We start from the raw sequence: 25,492 nt of genomic DNA on the forward strand, positions 1-25,492 counted from the left end.
TCGCAGTAGAGGTTAGCGACCACTTAATTGCAACCGCCTGCTTTCTCCAAGTAACTGTCATGCTTAGCTGTTTACGTGTCGTTTTACAGCATTCTCTGTGTGCCAAATAATTTAGTTACTTTGCTATTCAAGGTTGCTATAACATTACTATCATTATGCGTCTGTAGTGAAGTAAGTAAAATTAAATTCTCACCATTTCCCTAAACAACTTTTTTTAATCTCAGCGATTGTTTCAACTCAAAATTGTATATAAAGTAGACAAATAAGGATATTGCCACAATTACTAAAAATTACCTGCAACACTAATCAATTTGAAATAGAGGGTGTCAAAACTTTTACCAAGAACGTCACTGATAGTGAAACTGTTAGTAACTTTGTAAAGACAAATCACCTCAAGACTGAATATGAAACTTTTTTGTTAGATAAGAATTATTTCCCTGCAGTTTTAATCATCCCTGACTACTCCTACAACTATTAAAATTTTAGCTTTTTATTCGCTAGCTTCGATTATTTGTCTCACTCCCATGTGTTAAGGTACATAAAAGCTGATGGCTTCCATAACCGTCGGAGCTATGTGAGCTGAATGGACAATAAACTCGTTATTATCACATTCAAAATTTAAATGTTATCCGATTCTTTCACTATACAGTATACAAATCAATTCAAAAAGTCAGCAGAACAAAATCGGCTTCAAATTATACCAACTTGTACTCAAAACATAAGATTATGTAGGTATTACCAATCCATCATGCTACGAAAATATCACTGAATCTGTCAAGTATGCTTTTCAAATTCAGAGAAGATCCTTTAAAATTGTAAAGTGCTTTTATGTAAAACTCGATAGAATTGTTCGATCTGTGAGGTATCTTAATGAAACTCATTGAACATCCTCTTCTATTTGTAATACCAAATTATACCTATTTTTGACACCAAAACTGTATAAAAGCTGCATCCAGTGTACATGTTTAGTTAATGTGCAAATATGAATGAATCTCAATAAGAACATTTCTCATTTTCTGTTTAAAACAAAGTTTTGTCAAGAAACGAAAATGTTTAATCATTTTTTATTTCTCACATATTGCGAGTGTAACTCTTCCTTACTTCTTTTTGCATTCGGTATAATCGTTTTTTATTGAAACACCCATTTAAAAGTTATCTTGAAATTTTATATTCATTGAAGTGAATACTCACGTAATAAGGGTCTATCATATGAAATTGCCAGCTCAGGAAAAATGGGAAAGAATAAAACTGCTCTCTTACTCTCGTCGATAGTATTTGTAGATCAAACTATCAGTAAATTACTGAGTGCCAATTACTATCCTAAACGACTTTTAGAAATCACAACATTGCTATTGGAAAACCTGGTATCGCCAAATGGCTTCTTTTTAGTTCTAAATTTCACTATCGGACAGTATTTAAACGATTTAATTACTTTTTTGAAAAGATAAGCTAATCGGACCTCCAAAATAAATACATCAAATTATAACTTTTTTACTTTCATTCAACGCATTCTCAACCTCTTATTAAACACTGCTGCCGCACAACCGAAAAAAAGGCATAAACATTTATATAATGTTTTAAGGACAATTCCCAATACTTAACCAGGCACCTGCGGCCACAGACGGTTTAACACAATAATCTACATCGCACTTGGGAAACCATTCTGCGCTGTTACAGTGCAACAGTATGCTGGAACTTTGATATTCGTTAAAGTTGTTGCCTTTTAGTTTTCTGCTTCTTTCGCTATTTTCTTCATTAATTTATTTATCTGTGGCTGTGTAATTGTTGGAGCGCTTGCGACTTGCACCACAAATTCAACAGCAGCAGCAACAATATCAACAACAATTAACAACACTGCGATTCACGATAAAGGCGCAGTAACTGGAGCAAAAGCTACCGTAGTAGCTGCAGTTGCCACAAGTTCAATGTGGCTTTAAATTCATGCGTTCGTAATATTTGAGTTATTTTTTTTTACTTTTGCACCACCGTTCATGTTTATGGTTTATCAGTTCTCCACTTTGGTTCACTCTGAGGTTCCATGTTTCACAGCATTTTGTGCCATTGTTACGTCTTCTTCTTCCTCACTTTTACTCGGATTTTGATATGTGATTTTAAGTAAAATTATGCTCTTTAAACCTCCAGTTTCGGGAATTAAATGTCTTGTTTTTTAAATTTAGATAAGTAGTCTAACTAAATTAAACAGATTTCTAGAAATGTGAAATACTGTTATATGTTGTTCTTACTACCCAAGCTCTACTCAGCTATCACACGATTTGTATAAAAAGTATATCGTTAAATCTCACTCATTCAATTAAATTTTACATTTTATCATCTTTTTTGCATATACTTAGTTTTGACCAATATTTCGTTAGTACTATATTTACATATTTCCGGAAATTCTTCGCGATGACCGTTTGCAATTAGAAAATATATATTTCTTGAATTTTTTCCAATTTTTCGCTATCTGATCCCTTTCAAGTTTCAATTTATAATAAAGTGTCTGTATTGGGGAACATTTATTATTATTAGAAAAGACTTGACCACAAACTTTTCTGCCCACAGCAAAAAATATTAAATAAATTTAAAATATTGGCGAGTGATTTAGTAAGTTAAAAAAGTTTTTTGAATTAGTTTTATAAAAATAACTTTATATTTTTTATAAACAGTCTTCAAAAATATAATGGTCTTAACAAGTATTGTATAGAAAACCTATTGGTATGCGAACCCGGAAGGTCTGATGATGAATGCTTTTATTGCTTTTAATTTTAAACACTAATAAAGCACCCTCTTCAAACCATTTTATCGATTTTATCATGCAATACTAAAGAAAACCATCTTATTAGGCCATAATTATCAGTACCTATGACTCTGCTGCAGTCTCTAAGTCTATTCCTCAATAATACCTGGAACATGTCTTTTGCTGCTACAATAACTATACAACGCTGAAGCTTGAAAGTCCTTTTGGTTGCTATGTTCCTAAACCTTTCTCTATTGGAAAGAGATATAGCTGATCGCTAAAATAATATGGATTTTAAGTCATTCAATAAGTTACTCATACGCCCCGTCAAAGTCCGTGCTGTACTATGGATTGTGAAACGTATGAGTGATCCATTTTCTTCTGTGTCATAACCTATTTAAAGTAGATGAGTCGCTTTAAAACGTAAAACCTAGACTCATACATTGCCTAATATGGTATAAATATATAGTACTATTTCCTTCTATCTCCTCTAGTTGCCACAATCACTCTACCTTAATTGCTCTCCATTGTATAAAGTAAATTTAATTACTTGATATTTTTAATATGGAGGCTTATATTTTTTTTGCTCTTTTGTCTCCTCTCATAATTTAATTTATTTATCTGTTTGTACTTTAAATTATGCACTTCAAGTGAAGGCAAAACATGCACTCATTCGCTCGCTGTCTGACCCGTTGGCAAACTACTTAATGTTTGCTGAAAATATCATGATGCTGAGCAAGTTATCGATATAATCAGCTTATTGGCTGATAAGTTTTAACAACATTCAGTAGATGTCATACAATGTTTCCTTATAAAGGCTTGTATAGTGTTGGCAAAGTTGTTGGTGGAATAGCTGTGGTAGTTGTCTAAGAACTTGTGCCTTGGGCAAAGTAATCACCATTAAGTGGCTGTAAGGGATGATAAGATCTGTTGAAATTGTAAGCTAATGAATGTATTTATCAAGCGTGACTCAGTAACATCGGTTGGTAAGTAACTTGGCCACAGCTTATTTTATTATTTTCCCACGTGAAATTAATTGAAATTATTTTATTACTTATGCACTCACCGTGGTAACGAAAATGCGTTTAAATCTACAACTTTGCTTCCGGCGTGTTCCAATAAATGTCTCTAGGGTCAAGCACTGGTCGATTATATCGATTAAATCATTTTATATCGATCTTGGACATTTGTGTCAGCATTAACCCAACAAAATATTTGTAGAAATCTGTTTGCATCCCAAACTTATTCTCAACTGAAAATGACACTTTTTGAGCCGAATTCTCGACATTTGCGGCAAATTTTGCTTTTCTTTTTTAATTCCTAGAAAAGTGCGGCTGAGGACCCGTCGACGCTTTACTGAGGCTGACACATACATAGATAATACTATTACTCCACTACTACCACATATATGATATCTATTAGGTATTAAAGAAATATAGAATTTTCGTAAAACAACTTGTGTTAGTTTACAAAAAAAATGTATCATAAAGCATTTCGTGTGTTAATGAAGCAATGCTTTTTGAGGGATTAAGGGAAAGCAACACATTTTGGTCGTTTTTATATAATAAAGCCTTAAATTTACAAAAAAGAAAACACAGTGAAAGAAAAGTTGTAGACCTAGAGTTATGCCTGAAACACCGCCTTGTGGTACCATTGGAATTATATTTTTTTTCTTGGAGCAAAGGATACATCTTTTGTAATAACACTTTTTAAATATTTTAGAAAGACAGTGTAGAAGACTGATTGATCCATATTAAGACGGCTGTGTTAAGTCCAAGCCTTCAAATTTATCTATCAGAATAGTTTGCAACTTTTTCCATGAAATTAGCTTAAATTAATTAAGAAATAAAAGTACCACGGGTGATAGAGAAAGTAGTTTTTGTTTACACATAAATACAAATGTATATATATATATATGAGAATACAGTGGAGTGATTTCACATAACTTACAAAAATCGTATTGCTTATCATAATTCGACAGATTTCATTCTATACTTACTAAAATATATACCAAATATGTTGAAATCTGAAATATTGTCGAAATTTACTAACAGAAAAGGGATTTTTGTTTTTGGGAAAATTCTTAATAAATAATTACGAAATAATTAATAAGCTCTAATGGAAATAAATATGTCTGATCGCCAAAATAATTTAAAGTTTTCTGCGGACTATATTCCTCTTTCATTAGGTTACTCATACGCCCCGGTAAACTGAATCGAATACTGTAGATGGAGAGGCGTATAAGTGAACTTTTTAATCAAATACAACACAAGTTTATTCTATTAAAATAAGACCAGTTTATTTTAATTTGACTTGATTTTGATATTATTTTAAGATTTAAATGACTAATATTAACTAGGAAAAAAATTTAAATGAAAGAGTACAGAGGTTAGAAAATAAAAATTAATTTAATTAAAAAATTCAATCCAAATTCGTAGTATACGTACCAACGATTGTCAATTATCTCAAAGAAGATATTAATTTAAAAGAAGCGAGCAAAGGTATTATATTCAATACATGTGAGCGAGAAACAAGGAAATTAACTATAATATATATTTGTATACTTACACATTGCCGTTAGATATACAAAAATAGACGTTTATCTTGTCTTTTTATACTCTTTCACCTGAATTAACCTGCTAGCGTGTAATTTCCCAAGTCTTCAAAGGTTAAAATCCTGTTTGTTCAAATTTCCAACAATATTATAAATCGTATGGAAAAAACCATACGGCAATGTTATAGGTAATGAAAAAAATTCTAACTTTTGTGTAGAGAAATTTTTCACATAATCTCAAAGTTGATGTGAAAAATCCAAATAACCAAATGTTTAAGCTTTTTTTTTTTATTATTATCTTGTCTTGTAATAGGAAATTATAGGTTTTGAGGAGTACATAAATACGTCCAAAATTTTTACTTTTATTTTTTTCCTCATAAAATGATCGTTATATTTTGGTTATTATTTTGTATATTCGCCCGAAACAACTGATATGTACTCAATTTAACACGTTATTTCAGAAAATAAGAACGGTCATCGCACTCAGAACTGTTGACATATACGTGACTAGTAACAATCATAACTTAGAAGTTGTAGCTAATTTCGTCTTTCTTCGAACCAGTATTAACACCAACAACAATGTCAGCCACAAAATCCAACGTAGAATAACAACTTTCAACAGGTGCTACTTCGGACTGAATAGGCAATGCAAAAGTAAAGTCCTCCCTCGACGAACAAGAACCAAACTCTATAAGTCATTCATTATTCCCGTCCTGCAGAGGCATGGCAAATGATATGGAAGATGACAACATCCGAGAAGTCGGCCTTCGGAGTGTTCGTGAGAAAGGTTTTGCTTACTTTTTGATTCTAAGTATACCAGTCCGCTGGAATCATTGACACTTTTTGTCTACCACTTATCTTCATAGGTGCCATTTAAGCGATGTCGTATCTCCGTACTTCAGTACGGTTATATAGTATTAGCTGTCCAGTAAACATCGACTTAGACCGAGTTAGTCCAAGACGCAAGCAATTCCGCCCATTCATTGCGGTGTAACTGGCACCTTTTGCGCTCTACTGCGATGAGTGATGAATAAGTTTACAGCTTGACACTTGGTGTGACGGGACGAACGAAAGTAATTGCGAAATCTGAGAAAGCTGTTTTGTAGGTGAATTCTGTGAGTGTTCAGCATTTCCTGTTTTACGGGTAAATTGTATGTTATGCTTTTTGTTGGGTCCATGGATTTTCTATTTTTTTTTTTTTTTTTTTTTTTTTTTTTTGTTTTTAAACTTATATCATTTTCTGATGTAGTTTTTCTGGTCTTTATGCCTTTTTCAAATATTTTCTTCAACTTCACGACAAAAAACAAGACTGAAAAGACAATACTTAAGTTTGCGAACTTATAGACTTATTTATGGACTGACAATGTCAACAATCGCTGCTATTTAAATGTTTAGTGAAAATGCAAGCTGCGCAACTTTAAAACGTAAAAACGCATAGAGTAGTAGAGAATACCTAAATCTTCTCTGCTTCTATACCTTATTATTATTTCTTTGGGTGTTACAGATATCGTGGTAACATTAATATGCCCTGCTTAGAGTATAAATATACATATTTTACAGTGGATAATATGAAATGGAGGCTACCATAATCAGAATGTGTAATAAAATCTGTTTTATGCATATCCAAAAGGCCTTTTGTATGCAATATGCGTTACGGTTTGAAAAAACCTAGCAAACTGTAAGTCAGTGTATAAATTAAATCCAAACTTAATATCATCCTGTTCAGTAGGGTGATTCAACAAAAAAATTTTTTTTCGTTTGGTACTCTGAAAAATGGGTTCCTAGACACCTCTAAGGAAGCCTCTCAAAGAATGAGTTCCTAATTGTAACGGGAATTACAATTTTCTTACAATTTTCTATTTTTGCTTATTACCATATAGAAAGTTTTATATCTCGCTTCCAACTACTTGAAAAAATATCTTGTTCCTTAGATTTTGTAGGAAATTGAATGCTCTACAAAAAAGGTCTCAAACGATTTTTCCGTAAACCCAACGGCTTAAAAGATATCAACAGTTAAGTTTTTTTCTTATGAATTTTATAACTCAATGGACTACATTATTATGAATGATGAAACTCATAGGTTTTTGGAGAGGCTTATTTTTCAGAGTGCCAAACGAAAAAATAATTTTTTTTTTTGATTCACCCTAATATTCATTGATGTTTGACGATAAATATCTCATAACCGCTTCACTTAATCGAAAAATCATTAGAGACCATTTTTATAGAGCAGTAAATTTCCTACAAAACTACCGCTGATTCTTTACAAAACCAAAAACGCAAATATACAAATGAACAAATGACAAAAACTTCTGCTTATGCAACATAGTCTCCGGAAATGCTCTGCACATGACGACCCGCAAATTGGCCTGACTATTTTTTAAGCCTTGACCCCTTCGCAAGTTTCTGCAATTCTGCAATTGTATGGTCCATTTAAGAAAAAACCGAACACATTTTTTTTAATTCACTCAATTTGTGTCAGTGACCATTGTGGTTTTGGGATTACTTTGTAGGGGATGAAATTGATTTGGAAGAATAAATAAAGAATTTTCAAAATAAATACAATGTCACCTTATTTTTTGGCCACCGTATAAGTAGTATAAACAGTTAAATTAAAAATATTTCTGTATTTTGACTATAATTGACTCAAAATTTGTACACAACATTCTCGACATATTGGTCGTTTAGCCCTTTCAGGACCATAAGGTTATGGGACCTTATGCAAGTATTTTAGCTATTTATATTGACTCATTAGGTCTATAAAAAATTAATTTTCAAATCAAAACACACTAAACTATTATAGTTTTTTTTGGAATTTTTTGGGACACCGATGTCCCTATGGTCGATAAGAGATACGTTTCACTCAAACAATCTCAATTTTACTTTTATTAAKTTTGCTTGTGAGAATGGGGTAATAGGTTAATAAATACGCTTATATTATAGAAATACTGTTTATTAGTTATGATAATCAGCAAAACAATTTCTCTCATTGGTATAACATAGGTGAACGTTACACAGAACACACATATTGTTTGTTCGATTTTCTTTTTTATATTTCGCACAATTTGCACACCTCTTTCTGGTGGARGATTTTTCCATGGGGTGCATCGATAATTGCCRCTTCACATATTTGCTCACTGCACTATWTTTTGTAGTAGGGACTYCACGTTGTCTAGTACTGTAGCCGTTTACCAAACTCCTGGCGACTACCTGTCTGAACTGTAAGGTGGACAGCAGGCTTCCCTCTAATTGCTTTTCACTGTGCAGCCTAGTATATATGGTATGTGCATTATTTACCGATATATCGAACAAATCGAAGAAAAGGCGAAGGTAGTACTTTATCTTCGATCTTCGATCTATTTCATAGCACACTTTACGTTGATCCATAAGATCTACTCCACCCATATTTTTATTATAATGTGACACAATCCTAGGACATTTGACATCAATTTTGTCGGCTGAACCAGCTTTGCGGCGCTTTACGATGTCCGTTTCTACAGGCGACAAAAAGTTGGTCAACAAATGTACTCCTTTATTATCCATCCATTTGACATAACTTATGTCATGGAAACTCGTTGAGTAAATATCGCCACGCTTCAATGTTTTGTCAGCGGGTGCAGTTTTTGGAAGTTGTTTCCTGTTAGTTCGAGCTGTTCCACACGCCTTAGTATTCTGATCAATCAGCTTCCTTAGCTGTATTACTATTGATTCACCTAATCCATACTCGATTCCAGAAGTTCATTTGCCCGTACATAGATCAAATTCAAATAGATAACCGGTCGCAGCATCACATCGGCACCATAGTTTGAAGTCCCATTTGACAGGCTTATTTTTTATGTGTTGCTTCATTATATTATGACCCTTAAATTTTATCATATGCTCGTCGATTGATTGTTTTACTGTGTTATTGAGGGCATTTTGAAACGATACATTGAAATGCTCTATTATTGGCCGAACTTTGTATGCCCTAWCATAATTAGAGCTAGTTGTGTCTCTTACCGCTTCGTTGTTACAGAAATGTAGGTTCCGCCGAATGTCTTCGAATCGAGCCCTTGGCATAACATTCGACATGAATTTTACTGCCGTGTCTGGTTCTGTAGACCAGTAGTCCCTCAATGATGGCAAGATATGATAGCCCATGACTACATTCATCCCAAGAAATGCTTTCATTTCTTCGAGATCAATAGTAAACTCCCGTCCATTTTGATGAGCATATCGTATTGACTCCGATACTATATATTGCACTAAATTATCAAAATTTGTCGCTGAACAAAATATATCAAAGGGATTCAATAGTCCATTTTCAGCTTCTTGACAGATTTGCACTTTCCCGAAGTCGTATTCCACATCACGAAAAACATTTGGTGCGTATGTTCTCGAATTCCACTTGAAGACGGGTTGATGCTGTGCTTCGTTTACAGGTGCTGATGTGGAAGGCTCAGGTCTCGTTGAGGCAGTATGTTCAGTTATCGTACCGTCAATTTCCACGTACACAATCCCTTGATCATCATCCTGAGTCATACAGACAAAGAACGATATTTTTTTTGTGTTGCCAGCATATAAAATGAAAAACGTACGTTCAAAAACTATAAGATAAAATAACAAAAAGATAAAATAAGTTTTTTAATTACTGTTTTATTGTATTATTCTATTTGGGACACCGGTGTCCCCGTGGTCGTCAAAGGGTTAGAAAACAAATAAAAAAAGTTTAAAACCTTACCCCACCTTAAACTTGATGTTTAAATATAAAGCTCACGAAAACTTTTGGGGGAAAAAAGTCTATCCATGCAAAAAATATGCCAAACAAAACACAAAGACCTCACCTTCTCTGTGCCGAGTGCGTGGGCTGTGCGTTATGGAAATCAATTCGCGACGTTTGCTGAATAGTCATTGTGGTTCACTTTGCGAAGCAGTAGAATTGAAAGAAAATGATTTGAGAAACACTTGAATGGTCTTAAAAGCATCATTTCGAGAATACAACTTCACATGAAAATTTCATTCAAGGGCACACGTACACATCTATATATCAACGCACGCATACATGCATACAGTGTATATACATATATATAATACGCTCCAATGGATGTCAAATGCCCACTTGCGTTGCCTTTCGACGGAATCCGCTTCAATGAAGCACTTCAAATCAATTTGTGCGCCGCTCCGCAGGGACTACTATTTATTAATGTTTAGTCATTTATGTCGATAAATTAAGACAGATCCGTGAGAAGCATACAAACACACAGAAGGTGAGCTAAGAAAAGCACACAAAAATCGTAATAGGTGTGGAAAGGGGAGAAAACAAGAAAGGCGCTGAGAGCTGAACGAATCAAGTCGTTGGAAAATGGCATTCCGCGTAAGCCCTGGTGAAAGCCGCGCATGGGCTTTGGTTGGTGACCCGTCGATAGCCGCTTTAATTGACAGACTGTTGACTTTTCAACAGTGAACTGTTCCAAAGCAACTGATTGTTCAGTTACAGTTTTCACTTTAATAAACGGTTGCTAACTCATGGAAATGTACCATATGCTTTTCATTTATGTTACGGCATAATATCTCGAGTGTTAACAACTGTGTAACGCCGGTGTATATCTGTGGATCCGCAGGCGGTCTGCTGGTGGGTGCCATTGCCTAATTCATGAATTTTAATTTGCATTGCAAAGTTGTGTCGACACGGCTGTGTCGAAGAGGCAAGTAAACGTGTTCAGGCGGTGAAATACATTTTCCACTCGGCTATACTTATACAGTCATATACATATATACGTACTGAATGTCATCACCATAGTTTAGCGCACATTCCCATTTTATATCTAGACATTAAATATGTTTGTTTGTCATAGCGTATACTTAACCTCACTGCTGTGCATTGCATTTCTTGATCACGTATACGGCGTGTATGCCACTGTGCAGTGAATTATGCAGATGTTGCCTATATGCATACTCAAATGTAAATTTGCATAAATATACCTATGTGTTTGTGTGTGCGTTTTGTTGATTAAGTGTTGCTTGCGTGGCGAAAGATATGCGTCCAATGAAATGTCAAACATTTTCATTGACTTTGTTTGACCCGATCATGCTTTTGGGGTCGTCTCAGAGTGAAATTTTCGAGAAATCAATTTTTTTTTGTTGCATTATCGGATAGTATGGTATACACTATAATAAACTTGTTTCAAATTTTGAAATCGAAATTCGAATTATTACGCTCACTACATTCGATTCGATATTATAACAAACCCATTATTTTCGATAGTTTGAATGAGATATAAGAAAATAATTTCTCTGTTTCTCAAAGTTAGTTTACAACACTCAAACAATTGGCTACAAATTTCGAAATTCATCAAAATTGAATATGTTTAGGAATTCTTTCTCATGATTTTTATATTTATATATTCTCTTTCAAAATCCTTTGGACCTTTGGTTACAATTTAATTAGAGGATACTTCTGTAAATAATTACATTCAAAGTCCAATTGAACTTTACAAATTAAGATTGTAGAGCATAAACTGCTTTTTTTTTCTCTTCCTACTTCAGTCTCTCTTTCTTATTTCGTTCATTCTCAGCCTTTGCAGTTGTAACAGATTATCGTTCGTAAGAGCAGCTTACAATTTCGAGTTAAAACTTTCGCAAATTCCAAAAGATTGCATTTCTGCCTTAGACCATAACCATCGCTTAACTTCCGAAAATAGCGCATCAAACTAGAATTTCAATATAAGGACTTGATTTCGATCATTCAGTATATAGAAATTATGTCAATAAATGGCTTCATAACTACGTGAAGATTTAAAATCATTAGACTACTTCTTGAGGGGTTATTTGAAATTTTATCTTTAGTAATAACAATAGTGAACATGCTATTCATAACATATTAATTGATTTAATAAAAAAACTACTTAAGAACCGGGTTAATCGATTTCATTCCAGCAAAAGAAATATGTAGGCCATTTGAATGTTGTCATATTCAGAACTTAATTGTATTGAATTTACTTCACATGAAGCGGAAAATATTTACGCTACACTTTTCACTTCCTTAACCTGGTTGCCCAGGTAGTGAAATGTGATATAATATTTAAGTCCCGCAGCCGTTTACTCCCATAATAAAGGCAATTTTCAGGCTTTTTTATGAGTAGATCAGCTTAACACTACCACACTGAGCTAATTTTGGTTGGATGTAAAAAAGACATTCGAGAGCGTAAGAAAGCTGCAAGCTGTAAAAATAAGCGCGGTTAATAAAAACTCTTCAAAAAGAGCATAACGATTGCTGCCACTTTTGTAGATGGCACACTTTTGTTACATAAAAATAGTTGCCGCTCGTCACCCACGACCCGACGCCATCTTCGCTTTATAGCATGAAGCATTGTATTCTTCTACTTGAATGAGCCGCAGTTCATTGTATTAACCAAAAAACCAAGCCAAGTTGAGCTGAAATGATTCGAGTAACATATAAGCACATGTGGGAATCTCATGCAATAAGCTCACTTAAGTGCAGTCAGTAGTCACTTACAGGGGTTAAGATGTGTATAGCTTTATGCACGTATGTGTGGTTGTAGTTTTGCTTACTGTTTATTGCAGCCACTTTGTGCCGGTATTAGTTGCGCAAGACAGCCCAGTTGAACAAGCAAAGATGCCTTTTCTTCTTAGTCTATCTGTCGGCCGACGCTTAACTCTCACGCTCCTCGGGTTTTTTTTTTTTTTTATATAGTAGGAGGAAGCATCGAAAGCCGGAGTGCGGGACTTTAATCCGCTAAACCTAACCTACTCCCACCTCATGTCTCTCCCACGGGACCACTCACAAAGTATTAGTTCAGGGGAGAGAAGAAGACGTTTAAGTTTCCTCTATTTCACGGACTGACTGACGCCTAATCTGTTCTAAATGTCTCAATTTTGTCATAATTACATTTGCCGCTTCGCTGACAGCTTTCCACTTTACAGAGGAGCTCCAAGGATGGTTTTCAGCTTTTCCCTTATACCTGAAAACCGAGAGCAATAAAAGAACACGTGTTCAGAGTCTTCTATACACTCTGACGGTATTGACGTCGGACGGTATTGACTAAAGTCATGACGATACTTGAATAGGCAGCTTCTGAAGCAACCATGAGCACTGAGTATTTAGGGAAGGTGGAAATCCAGGTCTCCATGTTGTCTATCTATCCACAAATGTATGGCAGAAATCAGTCTGTGGGTCCACCGTCCTTTGCATGAAGTTTGCCACCGTTGCTGCCACATTGCAATGCTTTTTCTTCTCTCTTCTCTTTTTGCTGTGGTAGACGTCTCTGATAGATGATCTATATATTCGAGCGAATTCGTCTCCCTGGATGTCAATCGGAGCCATACTGGCTAATACCTCAGCAGCGTCACTTGAAATGGTTCGGAAAGCACTTATCACACGTATTGCTGAAAGTCTATGTACTGTGTTAATTGGTCTAGCATATGATTTTGTTTCTAGCGCCTGTATCCATATTGGAGCCGAATACAGGATCACTGAACTTATTGCCTTGGCTATTAAACATCGTCGGCTGGAACGCATACAGCCTTTATTTGCCATCATTCGAGATAACGCATTACATATTTTATTTGCTTTACTTGTCGCATTTTCCAAGTGGTCCTTGAACTTTAGGCTTGAGTCCACTGTTAGCCCAGGATACTTCAACTGCGGCTGTGAAGTAATCTCACATTCTCCTATGGTCAGTGATAGTTTCTCCTCAATTTTCCTTGAGCTTATGAGCAAGACTTCTATTTTCTGCTCAGCCAGCTCTAGACTCATGGTAGCCAACCATCGGCGCAGACCATTTATGCTGTCATTGCATTTGATCCGGAGGTCATCCAGATGTTTAGCTACAGCTACCACTATGAGATCATCCGCATAAGCGATTGTTTTCACATTTTTTAGTTGCGGTATTCTTAACACCCCGTCGTACATCAGATTCCATAGCAGCGGGCCTAAAACCGAGCCTTGCGGTACTCCACTGGAGATAGTGTCGCTCTCAGTGCCCTCGTCCGTCTCGTATAGCAATCTCCTATTTTGAGCTTTTATTATATTTGCCCACTTGAACGCATTCTTCACATCCAGAGTTATTAGCGCGCAGTATTTTTTCCTACCACCTTTCCATCTTTTTCCACTTATTGCATATTTTGCAGTATCAACTACTTCTCTTAGTGCTCCCCGGTGTTTTTAACTATCTGTATATATGGGTGTTTATATTTATAGACACACCAGCGTTTCGTCAAGCAGCGTGCAGCCTTTCGTAAAACAAAATTAATTTTCCACTTAAATGTGCAAAATATAACTGTACCGAAAAGAAAATACTGAAATTCTTACCTAGTTAATGTCCACACATACAGACATGCATATACTCGAGCATAAAAGTAGATCCACTTAAGTGAGAATAGACCATTATAGTTTCCGATATCACAGGTTCCAATAAATGCGAAGCTTTGAGATGAAAAAGAACGTGTGCAAAATTTCAGATCGATATCTCGAAAACTGAATACCTATCTTGCAGATATACAGACAGACAGAAATATATTAATTTATACTTTATAGGGTCGCAGGCGAGTTCTTTTGGGTGTTACAAACATTTCCCAAACTTGTTTGTGCAAACTCTGTTCAAGGTATTTTTGTCATTAAATTTACTAACGAGAGCTTCACACCCACACAAATTAGTATTTCTCATTTTTTTGAAAAAGGTTTGCGCCTTCAATAACATCCAGCTTGACTTTTAGAAAATTAATTGATTAGATGCTCCCGAGCAGGTCAATAATTTCAACGCTGGATGCTGCAAGGATTAGTAAATCTGTGCAAGAAGCCGTTTTAACTCCTCTTTTCTTGATCTTAACAGCGAATGAATTGTTGTTAAATCTAGGGGGTACATATTATGGCCTATGCAGGTGATGTGGCACTTTTACTTTGAGGTAAATTCCCCAATACGCTCGCTAACCTTTCGCAAACAAAATGGCTCAAATCGAGTGGAAGGTGGCATTTTTACAACATAATTAGATACCAAGATCGTCTTCCGACTACCAGACCACTGCAGTGCCTTCGAAGAAAAGATCCCAATAAATACAGAAAGCATTCTTGTTCTGGAAAAGAGCGTGGTCACAAGAAAAAATATGTTCATATGTATAGATAGATATTCAAGCGGCTTCGAAATCACTAAAGTTTCTTAGAGTTTTAACAAAGATAGTGAAAGAATGCCACGATTTCTCGGTGGAGCCTATTCCACCATAAACTTGCAAAGGTTTCCGGAGCACAATACATAAGCAGATAACTGGTCACTGTGAAGCGGATGAACTAGCTATCAACCTAAAACAAGAATCCAAAAAAGGGGGTATTTATATTATTCTGTTTACTTGTAGATATTTAAAAAACAAACTTGTTAAAGATTTAGATCAGTCTCAGTGGAGTCACTCCCAAACTAGGTAAAAAAGCAGGCGAATATGGGATGAATGGAGTATGGATGGCATATGCCGAGTATTAAAATCCAAAGTAGTGATATAAGAACTCTAGTAAGAGTGCAAACACTATCTGATTAGCAGTTATACCAGCAGACCGGGGGATCTCCATACAATGTATGGCTGTCATGTGTATGAAGAAGCAAAGGATATTGAAAATCTTGAATGCGAATGAGAAATTTTATATAGGAAAATAATTGCAATTATGTGCCGAGAAACCTTCGGTGATGCTGACGATATCTCGGAGGTTTTGCGAATAAAACTTTTGCACTGATGAACCGGATGGCTCAGAACGGACATAGTGGAGTGAAGAGATTTAGTCTCTATGTTTTTACAAAGGACTCCCTATAGAAGAGTTCAAACTTTATTAACAAAGCTTGGCATGCTAGAATCAACACTTTGCTGTCCTTGTTACGCTCTAAGTGAAGCAACTGTTTTATGTGACTTAGTCATTATAGACTGAAACGGTTCTCTTACTTTATTTGGGTTCTCAAACTTAAAATTATACTATCTACGTATACAAGTTCAAAGAAACACCATTGCTTTTCACTGAAAATGCAATTAAACCCTTTGAAATCCTTATTGCAAATCTATGAGACTTGATGATAATTAAAGCTCCTTAACTTTTTATTTAATAAACACTTTTGGCTTCAGACAAATTTCTAAATAAGAGAAAAGGACCCAAAACAGTCACCCGAGTCGCCCGAGCGACAGAGTTTTTGCACGAAACAAAACGAGTGGGGTGTCTTTCAAAGCAAACTTAAAGTCACGTCACAAAAACAAAAAGGGGGAACAGAAAGTGAAGTGTCAACGAAAAGAGAAAAGTATTTGATTTCATAGTAAAAGGAAAAAGTAGCATAACATAATTAAAAGCAGTAAATTGTCCAAATTAGCGAAATTAATTTCCTTTTCACTTCATAAAGTAAGAAACTGGTGAATTTGAGAGCGAAATGACAAAAGCGAAAAACAGTCAAATAACACTAGTTTCGCTGTATGTGATGGAACATTTTTGAATTCAAACTCGTAATCAGTACACCTCAAATACCCCACACTCCCCTTTGCATATCAGTCGCAAATTTTCTCTACAGCTTTATTGGGTTGTGTAAATAAACTAATTATTAGAATAACGAAATAGCGAAATGAAAACCTTGCTGATGGAAAGTATTAAGCTGAGGAGTGTATTGAGCACCGTGTGGTGGACAATAATTGCACATTTTCGAACATACTAATCGTAAGCAGCCAGTTTGCTTGATGGCCATTTGTGCAGAGTACATAGTAAAAATGTTGGTGATATAAGCAATTGCGCGAAATGAACAGTTAACCAACTTGTCAGGTCATAAGGCAGAGGGCGGCTGTCGCACAAAATTTTAATTATTAATTTATAAGTTTTTCCTTTACTAGAGTCCCATTTGCCATTGAGAAAAACGGTTAGTACAATTTGGTGTACAAATTTAGGAGTTAATTATAGCTGCTACATATGTTATTTACAGGAACTTGAACTCAGCTAGATCAAAAAATAAATCACACCGCGAACACTATCGCGCATATATTTTTCACACATTTCGACGTTAATTATCTTATCAGGCGTGCTTAGATGTACTAAAGAATTTTTTGAACGCACCTCGTAAAACTCAGAAATTTATTTAAGCGCTATAAAATTAAGCAAATCAAAAAAGCAATTATCACCGATAACAATGTTGCTGAAAAATGTTATTGAAACCTAAAGGCCTCGTGACCTAAACCTTACAAGAAAATATCGCTTCCACTTTAGTTTCGTACACTTTTCGTTGCAAATGCTTTGCATGCAATTTCTCTCAAGTTAACGAAAATTTATTGACAAGTTTTTTGGCTACTTTAAGTTGCTGCGCTTGCCAAGCAGCTAACGACATTACTCTTCGTTCACAACTGATGACTAACTTCTGCTGTATGAATTCATCTTTGCTAATTTATTTTCCACAAATTGGCACGCGCGGCAGTTGCAGGATATACAAAGTACAATTAAATATGCTTTGCTGTTTTAAAGGCTCTTGCCTTTAAGTTGTGAATTTCAGCATTAACTTTTTGAGGGAGATGGAATGAACTACCAAATTTTGGTAATATAAATATTTTTGTTGAGGATGCGGTGGAAAAAGTCCACAAAATAATATTGGATGACCGCATACTATTTAAACAAAATCAAAATCTTGCTCTGACATCAATATTTTTTCCAACTCTTTGCAGTTAATCGGTCTTAAAATCGTCAATCATGAGTTTGATAACCTAATGAGGACAGATCCTTTTTTCATTCATATAAGAAACCAATCGGAGATCTTTTGGGTTTCCAAATATCACGTTCTAATTCTCATTGTGATATTAAAAAATTTTCATAGGAATATTTACAAGCTCTAACACTCTTTATTCCTTAAAAATAATTGTGGATAATGCTGTTGTGGCAACCATGTGTCATTCATTGTCACAAATCGACACAAAAACCCAAGTTTATTACGCTCGAACATCACCAAACAAAAATGAGAACGCGAAATATGGAGGCAACCATGTCTGCATACATTATGTTTATAAACATTGTATATTATGTTACACTTAAGCTGCAGAGAACGATTTCTTATTTTAGTCCGATAACTGTTACGATTCACTTGAATTAAAAATAAAATAAAGCATTAAGTTTTGATCACTCTTCGGAATCGGTTATTTTAATATACAAAACTCACGCATCACCTACTTTCCACAGAGCTTTCTCATATCCAAATAGGTGTTCGTGATTGATATGATATACACGTTCAGTTGATATTTTTAGAAGGTCTGTTATCTCCAACAACTTCACCTTATAGTTCTTCACACTAGAAAATGTGAAAAGAGTTCATCCGGATATTTGTTATGTGCACGTTATTGATAGACACTTTCTTATGTTTGACTATATGGGAACAAGACCACGAACCGGCATGATATAACTTCAATAGTCGTTCTCCAATACGGTCCAAATTCCATTTGGTAAAATCATCTCTAATAAACACTTAATGTGTTTGACTGCTAATTCTATTGCGGACAATATTGACACGAACTTCTCTGTTTAAAATATGTAGCTTTGCAAGGTAAACCATTTTTGACTCAATTAATACTCACTCAATAAAAAAGAAGGTTGACACTGTAGCATTTTTCAAGCGGGAATATTTGCTCGTGTCTTTTGCACTTTTGAAATAAACCCGAATGTTAACCACAGCTCACGTTCGGGAACACAAGAACCAATAACCATATGTGGCGTGTTAGTATTTGTATTCTTTTCGGCACACTCTTTTAAAATTGTGTGCTGAAGCCAGCTGCGGGGAGAAAAAATTTTAAAAGTTCGGGGAAAAAGTAATAAAACAAAAAAAGCTATAATACTCTTTACGGGAGCAGGTTTTATATAGCATAAAAATGTATAAAAAGTATAACAAAAATTTATTGTGATTTTGATGGTTCGATCCAAACAATTTGTTCGAAGATTGTGACGAAAGCTAAAAAAATAATCAGTGCAAATTTTCGTGAAAATACTTTGAGAAATATAAAACTTTTCTTCTCAATATAGTTTCGGAAAATTTATGGATATTTGAAAAACAATAATATACATATATTAATACTCTATTTAAGCAATTTCGACTTCAGCGACACCTATCGATAAACTACGCTTTCGGGTTTGCAATGTTTTAGAAATATGCAAAGATATTGCAAAGTTCACAATCTGTGAGTTCGAAGCTCATTTCAATGTAAACTTTTATATGTATATGTACGTACATATAAATTCAAGACATTTGTTGGTAAGCCCCTTCTGTTCCACCACTGTCTAGTTTTAAATTCATAGCAGTTTAGTGCTTAGGTTAGTAAAACATTTTTATACCTAGTAATAATAGAGAATTATATAATACCGAATATAAAAGCACGTCTGTACTCGACGGTAGCGCAATCCAGGAGAAGAAAGTTGCATTTTACAAACTGTCACGATTGCCAACTGTGAACACTGAAATCCAGTGTTGTACATTTATAAGTTCATATCAGTTTTTACCCGTCAGAACCAATTGCATGCGACAAAAAATAACAGCGAAGGCCTTTTTCAACATTGTAAACAACTGATAGCATACGCCAATGACATTGATATCATTGGCTTCAATAACCGCGTCGTTAGTTCTGTTTTCACCACTGGATGAAGACACTGCTGCTCTGAGAGTATTCGACGCAGTACCCGCCAGGGAAAACTGAGGAAGAGGAAAGACCAAATGGAGAAAGATCTAGTTACACTTGGAGTCTCCAATTGGCGCCAAACAGTGGGAAGGAAGAACGACTGGCGAGCTGTTTTAAACTCGGAATAACCACGTAAACGGTATCCACGCCAACAAGGAAGAAGAAGAATTTTGTTTACACTTTCGCCTACACAATTTTTTTGTCGTTAACTACCCTTGCATTGTGCACAAAATACATTGCTTGCGGCACAATTGAGTTGCTCAGTCGTCCGTTTAATGTGAAAATTACAGGCGAAAACTTGAGAAAAGCAAAGCAAGGCAACAGCGGAAACACCAGAGCAAACACGACAAAAATGTAAGAAAGGAAGAAAAATCAGAAAAATTATATAACTTAAAAAAAGGAAAACAAGAAGTCAACAAACTCCCGGAAATACACTATTCTTTCGATTGTTTCCAGCTAAAGTGGCTGGAAAATAAAACCAGCAACGAACAATAGCAAAAATGCAAAAATCACGACTATTACAAATAGAGGGCAACTTGGTTTTGTTGCCAACGAATTTAAAATAAATTTTATTTTTATTTCAAAAATTTCTAATTCAGTCATCTTGTGCTTTTTTATTATTTGTAGTGACTATAGTTATGTAATCTTTCACCGTCAACGCCGCCGTACTGCTTCACTTTGTCTCCTTTCTTGAGGGCCATCAACCCAGCAGCGGAAGGTCGCTGATATTAAAAAATTGTTTCACTGCTTTACATTTTTCTTTTGTTTTATTGCGATTTTATTTTTTACCATTTATATATATATATGTATATTAGGGTGTGTAAAAAAATAACGAATGTTTTTTTTTTTTTTACTTGGTACTGTGGAAAATTGGTTTATGGGTACGTCTAAGAAAATCTCTTCCTTTATGAGCTCTTAAGTTTCGCTTCTGGTAATCAAATATTATCAGTTAATATCTTTTAATCAATTAATTTTACGAAAAGATCGTATGCAACCTTTTTTAAAAGCATTTAATTTCTTATAGAATCTGCAAAACGAAATATTTTTTCAAGTAGTTTGAAGTAGAGTTGGAGTAGAGTTACAAATTTTTCTAACTGGTATTAAAATAAAAAAACATAAAATTGTCAGGCGTTTGATCTTTCCGTTACAATTACTCATACTCATTTTTTTACCCTTCTAAGGCCACTGACTCTGAATTTCGATAGTCAGTTTTAATAATTTCATCGCGTTGTTGGTATATTATATATATATATATCGTATATTTTTCCATTATGAAATGGCAAGCCTCACTGACGAGAAATCTCAAAAGAGCGGGAAAAATATGGCGTCTTTAGCTTTCCCTATCGGCCTACTTTTGAAGCGTCCCTCTTGAAAAACTCGTTATAAGTCTATGTATATTTGCGCATAGAATTTATGGAAATTTTTTATCTCAATGTTTGTTTACCTTCTGCCAAGTCATTTACTTTATAATATTAACATTGTTTCTGTACAACTCAAATTCCTGTGAAAAGTGAAAGCTCTACGCTCACTTCAAATTATAATAATTGAAAGTCTCTATGAAACCAAATATTAGCTTGTAACGTTGTGAAGGAAAAAAGAGAAAAGGCTGACGGAAATTGTAACCCATTCATTTTACAGTATTATTTTATATAAATCAGACAGTAGAGTTGCAAAGTACACACGTAGTTGCAAAGATTTTGTACGTTTGAGAGGGTGTGACAACTTTTCGCAGTACAAAAAAAAAAAAGAACAACAACGAAAAACAATAAAATTATGACTGTAAGTATACGTAGAAGAAACGTAAAGCGCAGATTTCAGTTTTTTCTCTTTTTTCCTTTTCCTCTTCACACTTCTGGTTCATCTAAAATCTGTTTAAAATTCTGTATAAAATTTAAAATAAAATATTTGCTGACTCAACTAAAAAGGAAAGTAAAATTTTGGTGAATGGTCACCTCTCTCAAAGTGGCTGCACATCAGAGCAGTACCATCTACTACTACCTTGATGAGAGCAGAGAAAGTTGGAAAGACTCTACAGTGGTTTGATCTTCAGATAAAAGAGTTGATAGAGTGCTCTCGACAGAAGACTCCACCACCTACTCTCCTTCATAACTTTTTGGGATGGCCTTCAGCTCCTTCAGCGAATTCTGTTTTATCTCTTCGACAGATTGAAAACGGGTTCCACGAAGCGGTTTAATTTTATTGATTGCGTTTTTAGCTTTAAACTGGATCACAATCGCGACTCGCTGGGATGGAGCTTTATCATCGTGTAAAAATCATGAATAATACAAACGCGTCAATACAGCCAAATAGCATTACTTATTGACCATCTGCCCCTCCGGAACAAATTCTTTATGTAACAAACCACGAATATCGAAAAAACAAGGAGCGGTTTWGGCTTGTTTATTTTGGTGATTGTTAACTTGATTGCTTGTAAAACTTAYAAACTCATATTCATTGATAGCTATAATGCTTTCCATGAATGTGGGATCGGAATTCACACGATCGAGCATGTTCAAAAAGATCTGTTACGGCACTTTTTTTTTGAAAAAAATTGAGCCTTATCGGGACTTGTCGAGCAAGAACCCGTTTCATACCAAACTATCCACCACAATCATTCGAGCAGACTCGCGAGAGACATTGAGCTCTCTTGCCAAATCTGTAACACTTGCTGGTTGATCCTTATTCTTCACTTTTTTAATATTTTCCTCAGTTGAAGAGATCGAAGGTCGATCTCTCGACTGTCTTTGAAAGCTTTATACCATTCGTAGACTTATGTTGTTAGTTGATAAAACTCAAAGTATCACATAAACAACTCGAGAAACTTTATGGAGAAAGCATACAAGAATTAGTACATACCTTAAAGCGCATGATGGGTGTCGAGAGCTAAAATTCGGTTCCGCATTTACTTCCGTTAAGAAGATTATGATTCCGATAGAAATGGGCAACTAGTTTTATAAGGGAAATATGCTGTTGATCAGTGTAGGTACATATACAAAGGATATAAATTTTAGGCGTGTTTTTTACTTTGCCTTTTATTTCTGCTTTAGTTTAGTTTTCATAACCACATCCGGTCGCTTCCACACCAGTGGTCTATTGGCTATAGCGGTATATATATTTGTTTTTTTTATGTATGTGTTTTTTTATATATGAATGTGTTTCTATGCAAATGTTTTTACGAATTATAATAATTCGAAGAGCTCATAGGCAGGCAGCTTCTCGKAAGCATGGGAGTGAGAGTAGAAAACGAATGCCACAGACAAACCGCCACTTAGATGCAGATATTAGGGCATGCGGCATAAGATCAAAGTGTAAGCGGAACTAAACCGTGTCATTCCCACAAATCAAGTTATTTATCAACGTCAGCACCACCTGTTCACACTTGCATTTGTGTATAAATACTGTTATTGAAGGCATGTACAGTAATATATGCGTATCTTCAGCGCTGAGCTGCCTTAGTGGTGGGTTGAAATCGGCACAACGCCGCTTGATGGSGTCCACTGCACTGAAGATTGTACGCTGATGACATTGATCATTTGCATTTCATTCAGARAGAMCRTAGACAGCAGCAAAGGKTTGCCAGGCGRTGATGTGTTGGGGCCGTCGWYTRCTTGAAGACAWTTTATCGCCAACGTTTGGTTTATGGCCCCAAGTCAAAGGCATTCCCCCACACATACACATCGCATAATTTAACTGTAAACATATATATGTACAAGAGGAAGTTTGTTTTTTTTTTTTTTGTTTTTTTTTTGTTAAACTATGAATCGTTTTCAATCCCGTCACGAAATTTCCTTGGAAATACACTAAAAAAGTTCCCTCAAAATTTTAGCCCATAATATTAACATTAAGAACTTGACCAAGGCCTGTAAAATAATTTTCATTAGGAAATACTCTACAATCGTGACTTTTTATCTTTMAATTCCTACAGATTCGAGGTATTTTATGGTATCGCTTTGACTTTAGACGCATATTTCTCAAAATTGTTCACTCTACAAAAGTGCAAAGTGTAACAAAGTCGTAACTCACACCGGYGAGGTAGTACGGGGCTCTAAACCCGATTTTTCCAAGAATTTCGCATTTTCTTGTATATATCTCGTAAATGACGGAGCTATAGAAAAAATGTATATGACAAATTTGTAGGAAATTTTATTTGTTATCAAAGAGGTGCGAGGTCAAAATCGCTATCTTTAGTACTTCTCGAGATATTCGGCTTTTTAAATAAGGATTTATAGAATTTTTATAGATGGTATGTACTAAAAAATTTATATATGTATATATTAATCGAAACATCAGTGTATTGTTTCTTGATGATGACTCGGAATGTGCACAGGAAAACTTTTTGTGCTGTTGAACTTCTTTCGAAGCATAGGGCGGAGGATGCAATAGATTGGGATTCTTTACTTGCGGTGGAAACACAATTTGCCTCGTAAAAGCTTCTACCTACCTACCCAGTAAAATAAAAAAAAAATTGTGAAAGGTTACAAATTTAAAAGATCTGGTCACAGCAATCAAAATAAGATTAATTGATTGAAATTGTCTTTTCCATTCCAAGTGATCGAAAATGGTCTTTCGCTGGCTCGAGATGACAGYTAGCTAGAAGCGCAACTCCTTCGGGCTCAATTAGCGCTGGATGCGGGTAATAATTTTGCTATCTCTCTTCATATTTCGTTCTGAAAAAACTACTAATTTTTGTTATGCATTTTGTAGATAATAACTAGTTAATTACTGGTTTGCTGCCTGATGGATTCCTAGAACTTWTTTTCGGGTTTGTAATAAAGCTGGGCACTCATAGAGDTAGTGTAAAACYATTTRTTTTTATAAAATTTTCCCAACCTGTCTGYTTTTTCATTGCTGTAGATGTTCCTATGACTGGGAATCCAAATTATGGTGAGGTGGAGTTGACCGGTTAAGGAGTTTAAAGACTTTCTACATTTGTTGACTGCGCTGGAGCTAATATTACTATTGCTTAGGTTAGATTAGGTTAGATGGCAGGTCCCTCAGCATAGCGGCAGATCACAATTCGAATGTTGTACAGTCCGTTTTCACGCAAGAGTATCGATTGGGCAATGGTCAATTAGAACTCCAACGTATACAATCATTGAAATATTGAACTGAGAGCGAAGAAGACTAGACTACTTTAGTCTAGAAAAAATTAGCCTTTACTCTGTAGCTGCAAGTGATTAACTAAAACTTGTTGAACTGGTCTGAGGCCCAACAGTTCAGTAGGCAACCCTAAAAAGCCAACGGAGCTTCTACCTTTTGCCATTCCCCAATTATTGAAGCCGAAGTAAGGGTCCTAACAAGCTCATTAGGATTTCAGCTTCCTGCAATACCGTTGTGCCCAGGGTCTTAAATTAGTCTAAATGACGAGATAAGGAGTCTTCCTAAGTCTTAAGCGTATAGTCATTCCAACGAATGGTTGAAACATTTGACTTTAATATTGAAACATTGTTTGACAGCTTACCATCGGATTCTTCTTCGTCTTTACTGAGCTAGATACCGCAGCGCGTCGGTCGACGGACGCTAAAGCACGGATACGGTTATGAAAACAG

The sequence above is a fragment of the Bactrocera latifrons genome, unplaced genomic scaffold (assembly GCF_001853355.1).
Source record: "Bactrocera latifrons isolate USDA-ARS-PBARC rearing strain unplaced genomic scaffold, ASM185335v1 scaffold_228, whole genome shotgun sequence".
Taxonomy (NCBI): Eukaryota; Metazoa; Arthropoda; class Insecta; order Diptera; family Tephritidae; genus Bactrocera; species Bactrocera latifrons.